Below are 11772 nucleotides of genomic sequence, written 5' to 3' on the forward strand. Positions count from 1 at the left end.
CCTGTTAGCTAACAGTTCTTATCATCTTCAGGATGTTGCATATGGACCTTGCATATTCCATTCCGTGATTCAGTTCCCTTTTCTTTCTGGACCTCGGTTTCAACGTTTCAATATCCTAGGTGTAGTAGATTCAGAGTTTCAGACCATCCTGAATTCCTGACGAGAAATCAGTGCCATAGCCACAATTGCCTCAGCAGATTGGTCGTATAACCAAGGAAACTGTACATATACAGCAGCAAAATGGTCCCTATGTTCATTCAATTTGCGGCATCTGTTAATTTCATTGACAGATCCATGTAGGATCCACAGGACAGTTTCAGTTTGCACACAAGAAGCAACTGCGAACCTGCAGTGACTGATGTTGACTGCCTCTTTCTTTATACTGATACAGATCTATCTTCAGAGAAATGGCAGGTGATTGCCTTTAGAAGGAAATACAGACGGTATTTACGAGCAGTGCTCGTGCTGGCAGGTGAAGAGATGATGTTGTGAAAACGAAGGGTTCCTGCATTTGTCTCGTCTCCCTCAGTCAGTAAATGTAACGTTCTTCAGATGCTGCTGAAATTTTAGTAGATGTGAAGTGGACTTTTACATCTTCTTTTTCTTATTGTCGAGTTGAAGAGTAGTCATATGTTAGAATAAGAACTCAGTTTTTAAACATGCTGCAGAAATTGACACCAAATTCCTAAAATGGCTGAGGGAATATGCTATCAACATGAAAGTCTATGTTTTCGGTTGCCCTGTTTTTTCTCCAGCGTCATTTGGCCGCGTCTTATTTTTCTTTGAATCTTATAAACCCTTTTCCAGCTTCCATATTTCAAACAAGGTGTCTTGAAATGTAGTAGCCGATATCATTTTGTTCATAGTTTAATGGTCAGTTCAATGTCAGTGCGCCCTGTTCGTTTGGGCTTGTTTGGCTGATAAGCCATGACTGAAAGTACCGTTGGTTGATTTGGTGTGAGAGAAAAGTACTATTCATTAGCTGAAAAAATACGGCTTATAAGCCAAACAAGCCCAAACGAACAGGGCGTTAGTCATAGATGGGATCTGGGAAACGCAACTGATTGAGCATGTCAAAAAAATATTAGCATACCGTATCGTAGTTGGTGCCCAGTCGACAGCTTGCTTTGCCAGAATGGATTGAAACTTGAGGAGATATTAGGGGCCACATTGTACACAAGAAAACAACCAGCTGTTACAAAAGGTGCCCAACGAAAACGACACACGCGCCCATGACATGTGTAATTTCTATAGCATTGCATTGGCTAGTTGCTGAATCTTCTCACAATTTGTGTCCAGTCATTTGAGGAAAAAATGTTGGCTACTTGTTCACAACTATCTGAGGCGATCAATGGAGCTAGCTTTTCAAACTTTGAATGGTTACAAAGTTGAAACGCACTCCCGGTCGGTGAGATTTGTTTCGCTCTTTCCATCCATTGTCCATTCCTACAGCCTCACTCTCACATGCCTCCTTTTATCCTTGCTGGATAGAATGGGTGTTGTTATCAGACGTGACCTGCAAAACGTGCTTGTTAAGTAGTAGCGCCATTTGTTTATCCTCACGTGTTCTGACTGCAAAGTATAAGGTGGCACCAATAATTCTCGATTCTTTAGCTCTCTACACCTCACATGAATGAGCTTTGTGGAGTTGCTCAGAAAAATAATCTCAATTCTCAGCTCAGTGCCGTCCGCCTTTTCTCCTGCATATGATTCGATGAGCAAGAACAAATGCATGCCATCGGAGTTCTCTGACAGCAAAGCATCCAGGACCACTTTCTTGCATTTTGTATTTTTGTTCCTGCTAGTGTGAGATTGTATATTTGCAGAAACGTGACCATCCTCCTGGGCACAAATTGTTTTTCAAGTAGTTTACTCTGCAACAAGTGATTGCAGAGTCTGCAGGCTACAGACTGATGACAACTGAAAATGTACGCCCGTGCCAGACGAGCTACAGTAACTGGCAAGGTCAGGAATCTCTGAATCCTGTTCGTTGCCAACGAATAGTATTTTTCTTGAGCTTGTTTGGCTTATAAACCGTACTTTTTCAGCCAACGAATAGTATTTTTCTCTCACACCAAATCAGCCAACAGTACTTTCAGCCATGGCTTATCAGTCAAACAAGCCCAAACGAACAGGGCGCTTCATTCTTCTCATCTCTCTCTCACTATCTGACAATTATGTCCGATCTGTTCTCGGGAACCTTAATTATGTCCGAGTCCATAAGATAAAAGGATAAGAATACTGAACTGACAGAGCATCACTAATGATTTAGTCAGACTGAATAGGTGCTGTTATTTTCTATTACAGATCGGCAAGTAATTAGTCAAGCATCTAGAACATCACTGCTGACCTAGCCCACTATCACTGTGGCATCAACACTCATGTTTGTATTGTTTGCCCAAGTTGCCAGCTAAGTCAAGCATCGAGTGCGACACGTGTCATATTGGCCACGCGCATACTTTAATAGAATATAAAAGTACGAAGGATATATTAAAAATATAAATTAGAAGAAAACAAGATAATACAAAATAAGAAACAACAAAGTGAAACTAAACATATTGCATATAACACTCACTTTTGAGATGAGAAAAGATGATATAGAACTAGGAAAGCTATTAGAGTAGTAATTCGATCCGTTAAAAATAAGGATAAAATGGGCCACTAGAAAAATAAAGAAATGGCCCACCACAGATTCAGTCCACCGCAGCCTGCATAGTAGGAAGCGTACGGCACTTGCCTCTATTTTCCCTTTTCCCTCCTCCTATAGTCACACCCACCCAATGCCACAACATCCTAGGATGAGAAAAATGGCAGGAAGCTTGTTTTTGATAGTTTGTTTGTACTATGCATACTAAGCAGTGTGTAAAAATCAACTCGAGCTCTCCCTTCGTCTTTTCTAAATTATTTGACCGGATGCCTTCTGTACTGTTGCTCTTCCCTCAATACTTGTACATAAGCTTCTTTTTATGTAAACATTTTTTTTGTTGAAAGGATTGTACAAATGGATTAAACATGAAATATTCTTCTTAGAAATATATTTGAAAAAACTCATTTAAAAGGGTGCGATAAAATATATGCCACCCATATCGATTTTATTAGAATTCACTCTTGAATACATCAATCTATGGTAAGTTTATTGCTGCAAATTTCATGACAACATCATAGTACATAGTTTCCCCAACTCTTGGGCTTGCAGTATATAATAAGTAGAGGTACACCTTCAGTTACTCCTTGCACATCCCTCAATACTTGTACATCAGCTCGTCATGTACAGAAGCTCGTTCTTGCTGAGCTTCTGTACTGTTGCTCTTCCCTCAATACTTGTACATCAGCTCCTTTTTATGTAAATAATTTTGTTAAAAGGATTGTACAAATGGATTAAACATGAAATAGTTTTCTTTCAAATATATTTGAAAAACTCATTCAAAAAGGGTGCAAGAAAATATATGCCACTGATGTCAATTATATTATAATTCACTCTTTAATAATTAATACGTAAGTTTCGCCCTGTTCGCTTGGACTTGTTTGGCTTATAAGTTATATTTTTCAGTCAACAAACAGTATTTTTCTCTCACATCAAATCAGGCAACAGTACTTTTAGCTATGGCTTATCAGCCAAGCAAGCCCAAACGAACAGGACGTTTATTGCTGTGGATTTCATGACCATGCAAACATGCATGCTTGGTACAACTCTGACAACAACATCAGGTGCGTAACTTCTGGCACCTGATAAGCACAAGTACTCCGGCCTCTCGGGCTTGCAGTATACTCCCTCCGGTTCTCTAAAGCAAGTCGTTTTGAGGTTGTCTTAAGTCAAATATTTTAAACTTTGACTACAAATAACTTCTTTTGGGTTGAGTTTGAAACTATAAAAGTGATGTAAGTAGATTCATCTCGAAATATAGTTTCATAAAAGTATATATTGACTATATTTTATAAATATTTTATAGCAAAAAGTTACAGTCTAAATCGTTTCTTAAAGACCGTGTCGATGTCCAAAACGACTTGTTTTATAGAACCGGACGGAGTATAGTATAAGCACAAGTACACTTCAATTACTTCTGGCACACCACGCGCGCCTTGGCCACTCATGCCGCTGGCACAGGTAAGGCCAGCGAGCTCGATCTCACACCATTGCAAAACCATCATCGTCATGGTGACCAGCAGGTGCGTAACACGCGACGGCGCAGTCGGCGGCGAAGAGGCGGACGTGGTGAAGTTGCTCTCCCCTCCTATGGTGGGCATGGAGGCCTTGACGTCGAACCCATTCACGTAGTCGGAGCGGTAGGTCTGGCCGACAACGCCGTGCACGTCGCCGGTGAGCGTGTCAAACTTGAAGGCCAGATCAAGGTGCGCGAGGCAGTCGTCGGCGGTCACGTCGTACCGATGCACCCTCGACTCCTCCTCGGTGATGGGCACGACGTTCGCCCTGATCTTAAACCTACCGTTGAGCACGACGAGCACGCCGTTGCCCGCCTTAGTGCGGGTGACGGACAGCGCCGGCACGGCGGTGGACGTCCACGTGGCGTCGGTCTCATGAGGGATGCGCACGGGCTCGCCATCGAGGGCGAGCTCCATGCGGTCAACGTCGTCGTCCCTGGCAGTGGTCTTCCAGGCACCGACGTAGAGGCTGTTGGCCCACTGGATCACCGGCTCAGGCGAGTGAACCACTCCGCCGATCTTGCCGAGCACCCGCTAGTGTTGCCGAGCATCCACTAGTCGTGCCAACCATGAACAGGGTGTTGTCCGTACCCACACGCTATGGCTAGAGCTAGAAGAAGAAGGGAGAACAGAGCAAGCATGCACAATACAAGACACCAGAAGCCCTGTCTGTGAGATGACAAATCTGAACTCTCTTTACTGAGTTGTCATGTATGTCTATTTATACAACTCTATCTTATCTAGTTCTAATGCAGCGCACATGCTACCACAGTAACTAGATAGCCTGACAGGGCTGACTCTACGCCGACCACTGCCTGTTCCTACAGTGCTGCATGTGAGCGGTGCGGCGCCTGCACCTGCAGCGCTATAATGTCACAGCAGGGGGCCAGTTCGGCGCCGCCTTCCCTTGCTGTGTTCACACAAGGAAAGCAGTAGATTAGCTAACAATCTTCCCCTAATCCTATTGCTAAACCTTGTACGCCCTCCATGCCGATCATCTCCTTCAGCTCCGTGAGTCAAAGTCGTCCGAGTGGCTTGGTGAGGACGTCCGCGAGCTGCCGACCAGTTTCGACGAACTCGATGATGATCTGCCCTCCATCAACACAGTCCCTGAGGAAGTGGAACTTCATGTCAATGTGTTTACTCCGGTCGTGCAGAACCGGATTCTTCGCGAGGGCGATGGCGGGCTGGTTGTCCACCATCAGTGCTGGTGGGTGAGCTTCCACGCCGGTCAGCTCGCCTAGCAGCCGGCGTAGCCACACAACTTGGCACGCCGCTGTGGCCGCTGCTACGTACTTTGCCTCGCACGTAGATAGCGCCATCACCTTCTATTTTAGCGACATCCATGAAATTGGGGCCAACTCGAGGAAGACAAGCACGCCAGAGGTGCTCCATCGTCCGTCGATGTCCCCCGTCATGTCTGCATCGTTGAACACCGTGAGCTACAACCTACTCCCGCCGGTCTTTGGGAAGATGATTCCATGATTCACCGTCCCCTTTACGTAGCGTAGTAGTCGCATCACCGTAGCTCAGTGATCCTCCCTGGGATCTTCGATGAAGTGACTGACATAGCCCACGGCGAACGCAATGTCCGGCCTCATGTGGACTAGGTAGCGCAGACCGCCGACGATGCTCCGGTAGAGTATTGCATCCACCTTCACCACGGTATTGGCCTTCGTCAACTTCAGTCGCTCCTCCATCGAAGTCACGCATGGCTTGCACTCCACCATGCCGTTCCTCTCCAACAGCTTGGAGGCATATGCACTCTGACCGAGCGTGAGTTCCTCCTTCCCCTGTCTCACCTCGATGCCGAGGTAGTAGGAGAGTGTGTCGAGATCGCTCATTCGAAAATGAGCTACCATCTCATGCTTGAAGCCATTGATGTCCTCCATGCGCGCGCCGGTGATGATTAAGTCATCCACATACACGCCGACCATGAGCTCCTCCTTCCCCTGTCGTCACGTGTAGAGCGCGTGCTCGGTTGCGCACCATTGAAACCCAAGCTTGCCTAGCGTGCGTCAAGCTTGGCGTTCCATGCTCGAGGGGCTTTGCAGTAGCCCATAGAGCGCCTTGCGCAGTCAGAGCACCCTGTGCTCCTCTCCCTTGACGGCGAACCCTAGAGGTTTGCCTGATGAAGACCGTTTCCGCCAGCTCACCGTTGAGGAAGGACGATTTAATGTCCAAGTGATGGACGTGCCAGTCCTTTGTTGCTGCCAAGGCAAGTAGCAAATGGATCGACTCCATGCGCGCTACTGGTGCAAAGACCTCCTCGAAGTCGATGCCCTCGCGTTGTACAAAGCCTTGGGCGATGAGGCACACCTTGTGCTTGACAATGGCACCGAGCTCGTCCCTTTTGACATTGTACACCCACTTTAGGCTGATCGAACGGTATCCTGGAGGTGGATCGAAGAGCTGCCAAGTCTCGTTTTCCTCAATCGCCTTCATCTCCTCCAGCATCGCCACGTCGCCAGTTTCCATCGTGCTCGGCTAGCGCTAACGGTGGGTGGTTCCTCTGCACTGACGAGTAGTAGCTCTGCGTCGTTGAGTAGCCTACCCGCCAGACCTACGGGACCTATGCCGCCAACCGATGTCGTCCAGCCTACGGACTCAACTCCTCACCTTCGTGGTAGGCGTCCATGAACTCTCAGTGATGTCCACTTGGAGGTGAGGGCACTCGATCGACGTCGATGGAGTTCCCTGTTCCGCCGGAGTGCCGTGCATAGCACCTGAAAGGTGATCGGCGTGTACTAGCTTCTGGACAGTTCGTCATTACTCCTATAGTGTTCGGCCACACGATAGGAGTGTCTAGCCTTAGTCTTGGAGTGGTCGGCAACCACTGCAAGACGTCTTGGCTCCGCCATGGGAGTGCTCTGCACCCGTCCTGAAGTGGTCGCCACCACTACAGAACCTCCCAGCACCACTTCCTAGCGTGCTCAGCATCCCTCCAGAAGTGCGTGACACTCCTCTCAAAGTGCTCGGCATCCCTCCTGAAGTGCTCGGCACTGCCCCAGGAGTGCTTGACTCTACCGTCGGAGTGCTCGCCCTCCTCCCGGAGTGCCCGACACCTATTCCCCAGCGTCTCCACTATCGTGGATGACCAAGTGCTTGACGATGAAGGTGTTGGTGAAGCCACCAGCTCCCCCCGTGCTCGGACTGCTCTAGTCCCAAGCCGCCTTCTTGTCGAACACGAACGTCGCCCGAGACAAGCACTTTGTCTCCGCGTGGGTCGTAGAGTCGGTACATCTTGGTACCCTCCGCGTAGCCCAGGAACACCATGGGTGTGCTCCTATCCTCTAGTTTGGTAAGGTTCAGCTTCGTCTTCCCTGATGTGGCCGATGCAACCGAATGTCCGGAGGAATGACACGTTCGGCTTGCAGCCATACCAAGCTTCAAATGGCATCTTGCTCGTCAGGGCCTTGGTCAGAGCGCGGTTGAGGATGAACACCGCCGTGGTCACCGCCTCTCCCCAGAACTTTGCCGGCATGCCTTTGTGCCTTCATCATGGATCGGGCCATTCTGGTTCCGCCTGGTTCTGCCTCTCCACCGCGCCATTCTGTTGTGGCAAGTACGGCACGGTATGATGTTGCCCCACACCTTGATCCGCGTAGTACGCAGCGAACTCCACCGAAGTGAATTCACCACCCCGCGATTAGTCCTCAGCACGTGAAGTTTCTTGCCGCTCTCGGCCTCGACATCGTGCAGTGCACAGAACGTCGCTATCAGGATAGTTGCCTCATCCTCATCATCGGCTTGCGCTAGGTGAGCCTAGCCTTCTTCTCCTGCTTGCGATTTGGGCACTCCCCTACCTAATGGCCCATATTCCCACAACGCCGGCAGGCGTTGGGGTCGACCTGCTTCTTCTCTGAAGAAGCCTTGCCGGGGCGCTTGCCATTACCACCGCGTCTAGAGGAGGCTGCCTTCTCGGAGTTCCTTCGAGCAGCCCACTCCTCTTCCGTTAGCAGGAGTTTCCCGCTGTCCTTCGTTGCTGTCATCTGCTCCAGGCACTCGTCCACCGCCCACAGACGACCTGTCACATCCTCAATGGTGAGGGTGAACAAGTCCAGCATCGTCTCTATGGAGAGAGCGATCTGGATGTACTTTGCCGGAACAGAGTGGAGGTACTTGGAAACCGCCTCCTCTTCGTCGATGGTGACGCCGTGGCTCTTCAGCTTGCTGATGAGCGTCTGTAGGCGGAGGGAGAAATCCTCCACTATTTCACCATCCTTGAACTTAAGGAGGGCGTACTCCTGCTTCAGAAGCTGGGCCGTCACCTTCTTTGCGTGGTCGGAACCGACGCGCATTGCCGCAATAGCCTCCCATGCCTCCTTAGCCGAGCTCTTCGTCCCCAACGGCTCCCTGTACTCTGCCGGTACAGCAGCGAGAATAGCCTCCAACGCTGACATGTCATCCTCCTCATTATCGGTGCCCTTATCAACAGCATTCCAGAGCCATCGAACTCTGAGCTTGACCTTATGGTTACCGACCACTCTCCATAGTTGGTGCGAGTCAGCGTTGGCTAACTGGTCCCACTGACCTTCTGCATCATGCGAACAACCACCTCCTCTTGTGGCTGAGCAGCCACAACAGTGCCACTGCTGTCGCCCAACTCAGAACCGTCCGTCATCGCCAGCGGTTAGTCTGGTGACAGCGCTTGTACCGGCTCTGATACCACTTGTTGGCCCGCTAGATCACCGGCTCAGGCGAGTGAACCACTTCGCCGATCTTGCCGAGTACCCGCTAGTGTTGCCGAACACCCACTAGCTATGCCGACCACGAACAGGGTGTCGTCCGTACCCACACGCTATGGCTAGAGCTAGAAGAAGAAGGGAGAACAGAGTAAGCACGCACAATACAAGACACTAGAAGCCCTGTCTGTGAGATGGCAAATCTGAACTCTCTTTACTGAGCTGCCGTGTATGTCTATTTATACAACTTTATCTTATCTAGTTCTAGTGCAGCGCACATGCTGCCACAATAACTAGATAACCTGACAGGGCTGACTCTGCGCCAGCCACTGCCTGTTCCTACAGTGCTGCAGGTGAGCGGTGCGGCGCCTGCACCTGCAGCGCTACAGTGTCACAGCAGGAGGCCAGTTCTGCGCCACGTTCCCTTGCTGTGTTCACACAAAGAAAGTAGTGGATTAGTTAACAGAGACGGTGGCCGCCGTCGAAGAGGACGGCGATGGCCTGGATCCAAGTGAAGTCCTGGGACATGCCGTCGGCGCCGCGCTTGCCGATGAAGTGGGCGTTGATGTGGAGGTCGTGGTCGGAGAGGACGCAGAAGTCGGCGTCCCTGCGGCCGTGGAAGTAGAAGGCGTTGCCGTCACCGCCGATGAAGCGGGGGTCGCCGCACGCCCCCGGAACGCTGCACACTGCAGTAATATGCATCATGAATCACGTTAATTTCACAACAGAACCGATGGTTAGGAATTTGGTGCGACGGGTTTTCACCGCAGACGGGTTTGCAGGAGTTGCAGTCGGCGTAGCATGACTGGGAACACGCGGCGGGGCACTCCATCCGCTTGCCGGAGCAGTAAGGGTAGAGCTTGCGGTCGTTGCACTTGACCTTCATTGGCTTGGGCTTGTCGTTCCGCAGTGGCTGCGGGTCTTTCGGCCCCTGGGCCTTGGGTGGCCTGTCGGAAGGTGCGGCGGCGGCTGCGGCGGCGAGCAGGACGACGGCCGCGAAGGCCAAGGGAAGCAGTGTGCTTCCAGTCTGGCCGCCATTTTGAACTGTTGTCACTCACTGGTGAGTGCAGTGGCTGGTGCTGTGCGAGATCTGAGATGGTATGGTTGCATGCAAGATTCCTAGGAAATTTATAGGCAGCTGAGAGCTAGCTTCTTGGCCACATATATACACGTACATTTGAAGGTGCATGGTGATCTGCTTGCCGACCTTCCCTGGTTATATGCCAAAGCTTGTGCCGCCAGAAATGTACTCTTTCTTGAATGGATCGTCCATGCGCACATCCAACTCGATCACTTGTACCGCGCGCCGCCTCATCTTTCCAGTTCTTCGAAGCTAACTCTTAGCTCATATCGCAGGTTTTCAGGGGCAGCAAGTAGGCGGCCACGCTACGGAAACACATGATTTGTCGAGTGCAAAAATCTTTGTCGAGTGTCAAATTTCGGGCATTCGGCAAAGACCTACTTTGCCGAGCGCCGCACTCGGTAAAATATGACACTCGGCAAAGACCTACTTTGCCTAGCACTCGGCAAAGACCTGCACTCCGTAAAGGCTGTCTTGCCGAGTGCCTGGCACTCGGCAAAGGCAGACACTCGGCAAAGATTGGTAGGGGCATAAACGGCATCCAGTGGCGTCCTCTTTGCCGAGTGCCCCTCGTTTGGCACTCGATAAAGAATTTATTTTGCCGAGTGCCAAAACTTGGCACTCGGCAAAATATTTTTTTTTTGTTTTTTGCCACCAATTTTTTTGAAGCTTTAGTACACTACCACAAATAACATGTTTAAATTTGGGACATTTTCATTGCCTTTTGACATATTTCTAAAGTTTATTTTGTTTTGTTGAATTTTTCCAGAAAATGTAAGTTTGAACTGCAGGTGCATCCAATAATGGATTACATTCGTTCAAAAAATGTTATCCTTGTTTCTTAGTGTAAATTTAGGCTAAATCCAGGAACTATCTTGAAATTTCGATCAACGTGCTCACGGGGCAACGCCGCCAATTTACGTGGGAGTGGTTTTTTAATTGTATAAAATGCGAACGAATTCCGAAAATCATGAAACTTGTCGAGTTGTCGCCATATCGTATGCGTATGCCGTGGAAAACATTTGAAAAAAAATTCGACCACGTTGTCACGTACGATGCTCACGAACCAGGACATCTCCACAGATGTCCTGGTTCGTGAGCATCGTACGTGACAACGTGGTGATGTCCTGGTTTGTGAGCATCGTACGTGACAACGTGATCGAAACTTTTTCAAATTTTTTCCACGGCATACGCATACGATATGGCGACAAGATGTCCTGGTTTGTGAGCATCGTACGTGACAACGTGGTCGAAACTTTTTCAAATTTTTTCCACGGCATACGCATACGATATGGCGACAACTCGACAAGTTTCATGATTTTCGGAATTCGTTCGCATTTTATACAATTAAAAAACCACTCCCACGCAAGTTGGCGGCGTTGCCCCGTGAGCACGTTGATCGAAATTTTGAGACAGTTCCTGGATTTAGCCTAAATTTACACTAAGAAACAAGGATAACATTTTTTGAATGAATGTAATCCATTATTCGATGCACCTGCAGTTCAAACTTACATTTTCTGAAAAAATTCAACAAAATAAAATAAACTATAGAAATATGCCAAAAGGCAATGAAAATGTCCCAAATTGAAACATGTTGTTTGTGGTAGTGTACTAAAGCTTCAAAAAAAATTGGTGGCAAAAAACCAAAAAAAATTATTTTGTCGAGTGCCGCCCAGCTGGCACTCGGCAAAGAGCTGCTGAATTTTTTTTAAAACTTCGCCGAGTGCCAGATCACGACACTCGGCGAAGAAAATTGACTTTGCCGAGTGCCGCCGATCTGGCACTCGGCAAAGCCGCCCTTATCCCTTCACCCGCGCCCGGCCGGCGCGCTCTCTCTCTCTTTCT

The 11772-nt window shown here is 49.0% G+C and overlaps 1 pseudogene; it reads right to left on the reverse strand.

Moving 5' to 3' along the window:
• Nucleotides 1-138: 138 nt before the first annotated feature.
• Nucleotides 139-11030, reverse strand: LOC136499964 (uncharacterized; annotated as a pseudogene).
• Nucleotides 11031-11772: the final 742 nt, after the last annotated feature.

This window comes from Miscanthus floridulus, chromosome 13 (genome assembly GCF_019320115.1).
Source record: "Miscanthus floridulus cultivar M001 chromosome 13, ASM1932011v1, whole genome shotgun sequence".
NCBI classification, from domain to species: Eukaryota; Viridiplantae; Streptophyta; class Magnoliopsida; order Poales; family Poaceae; genus Miscanthus; species Miscanthus floridulus.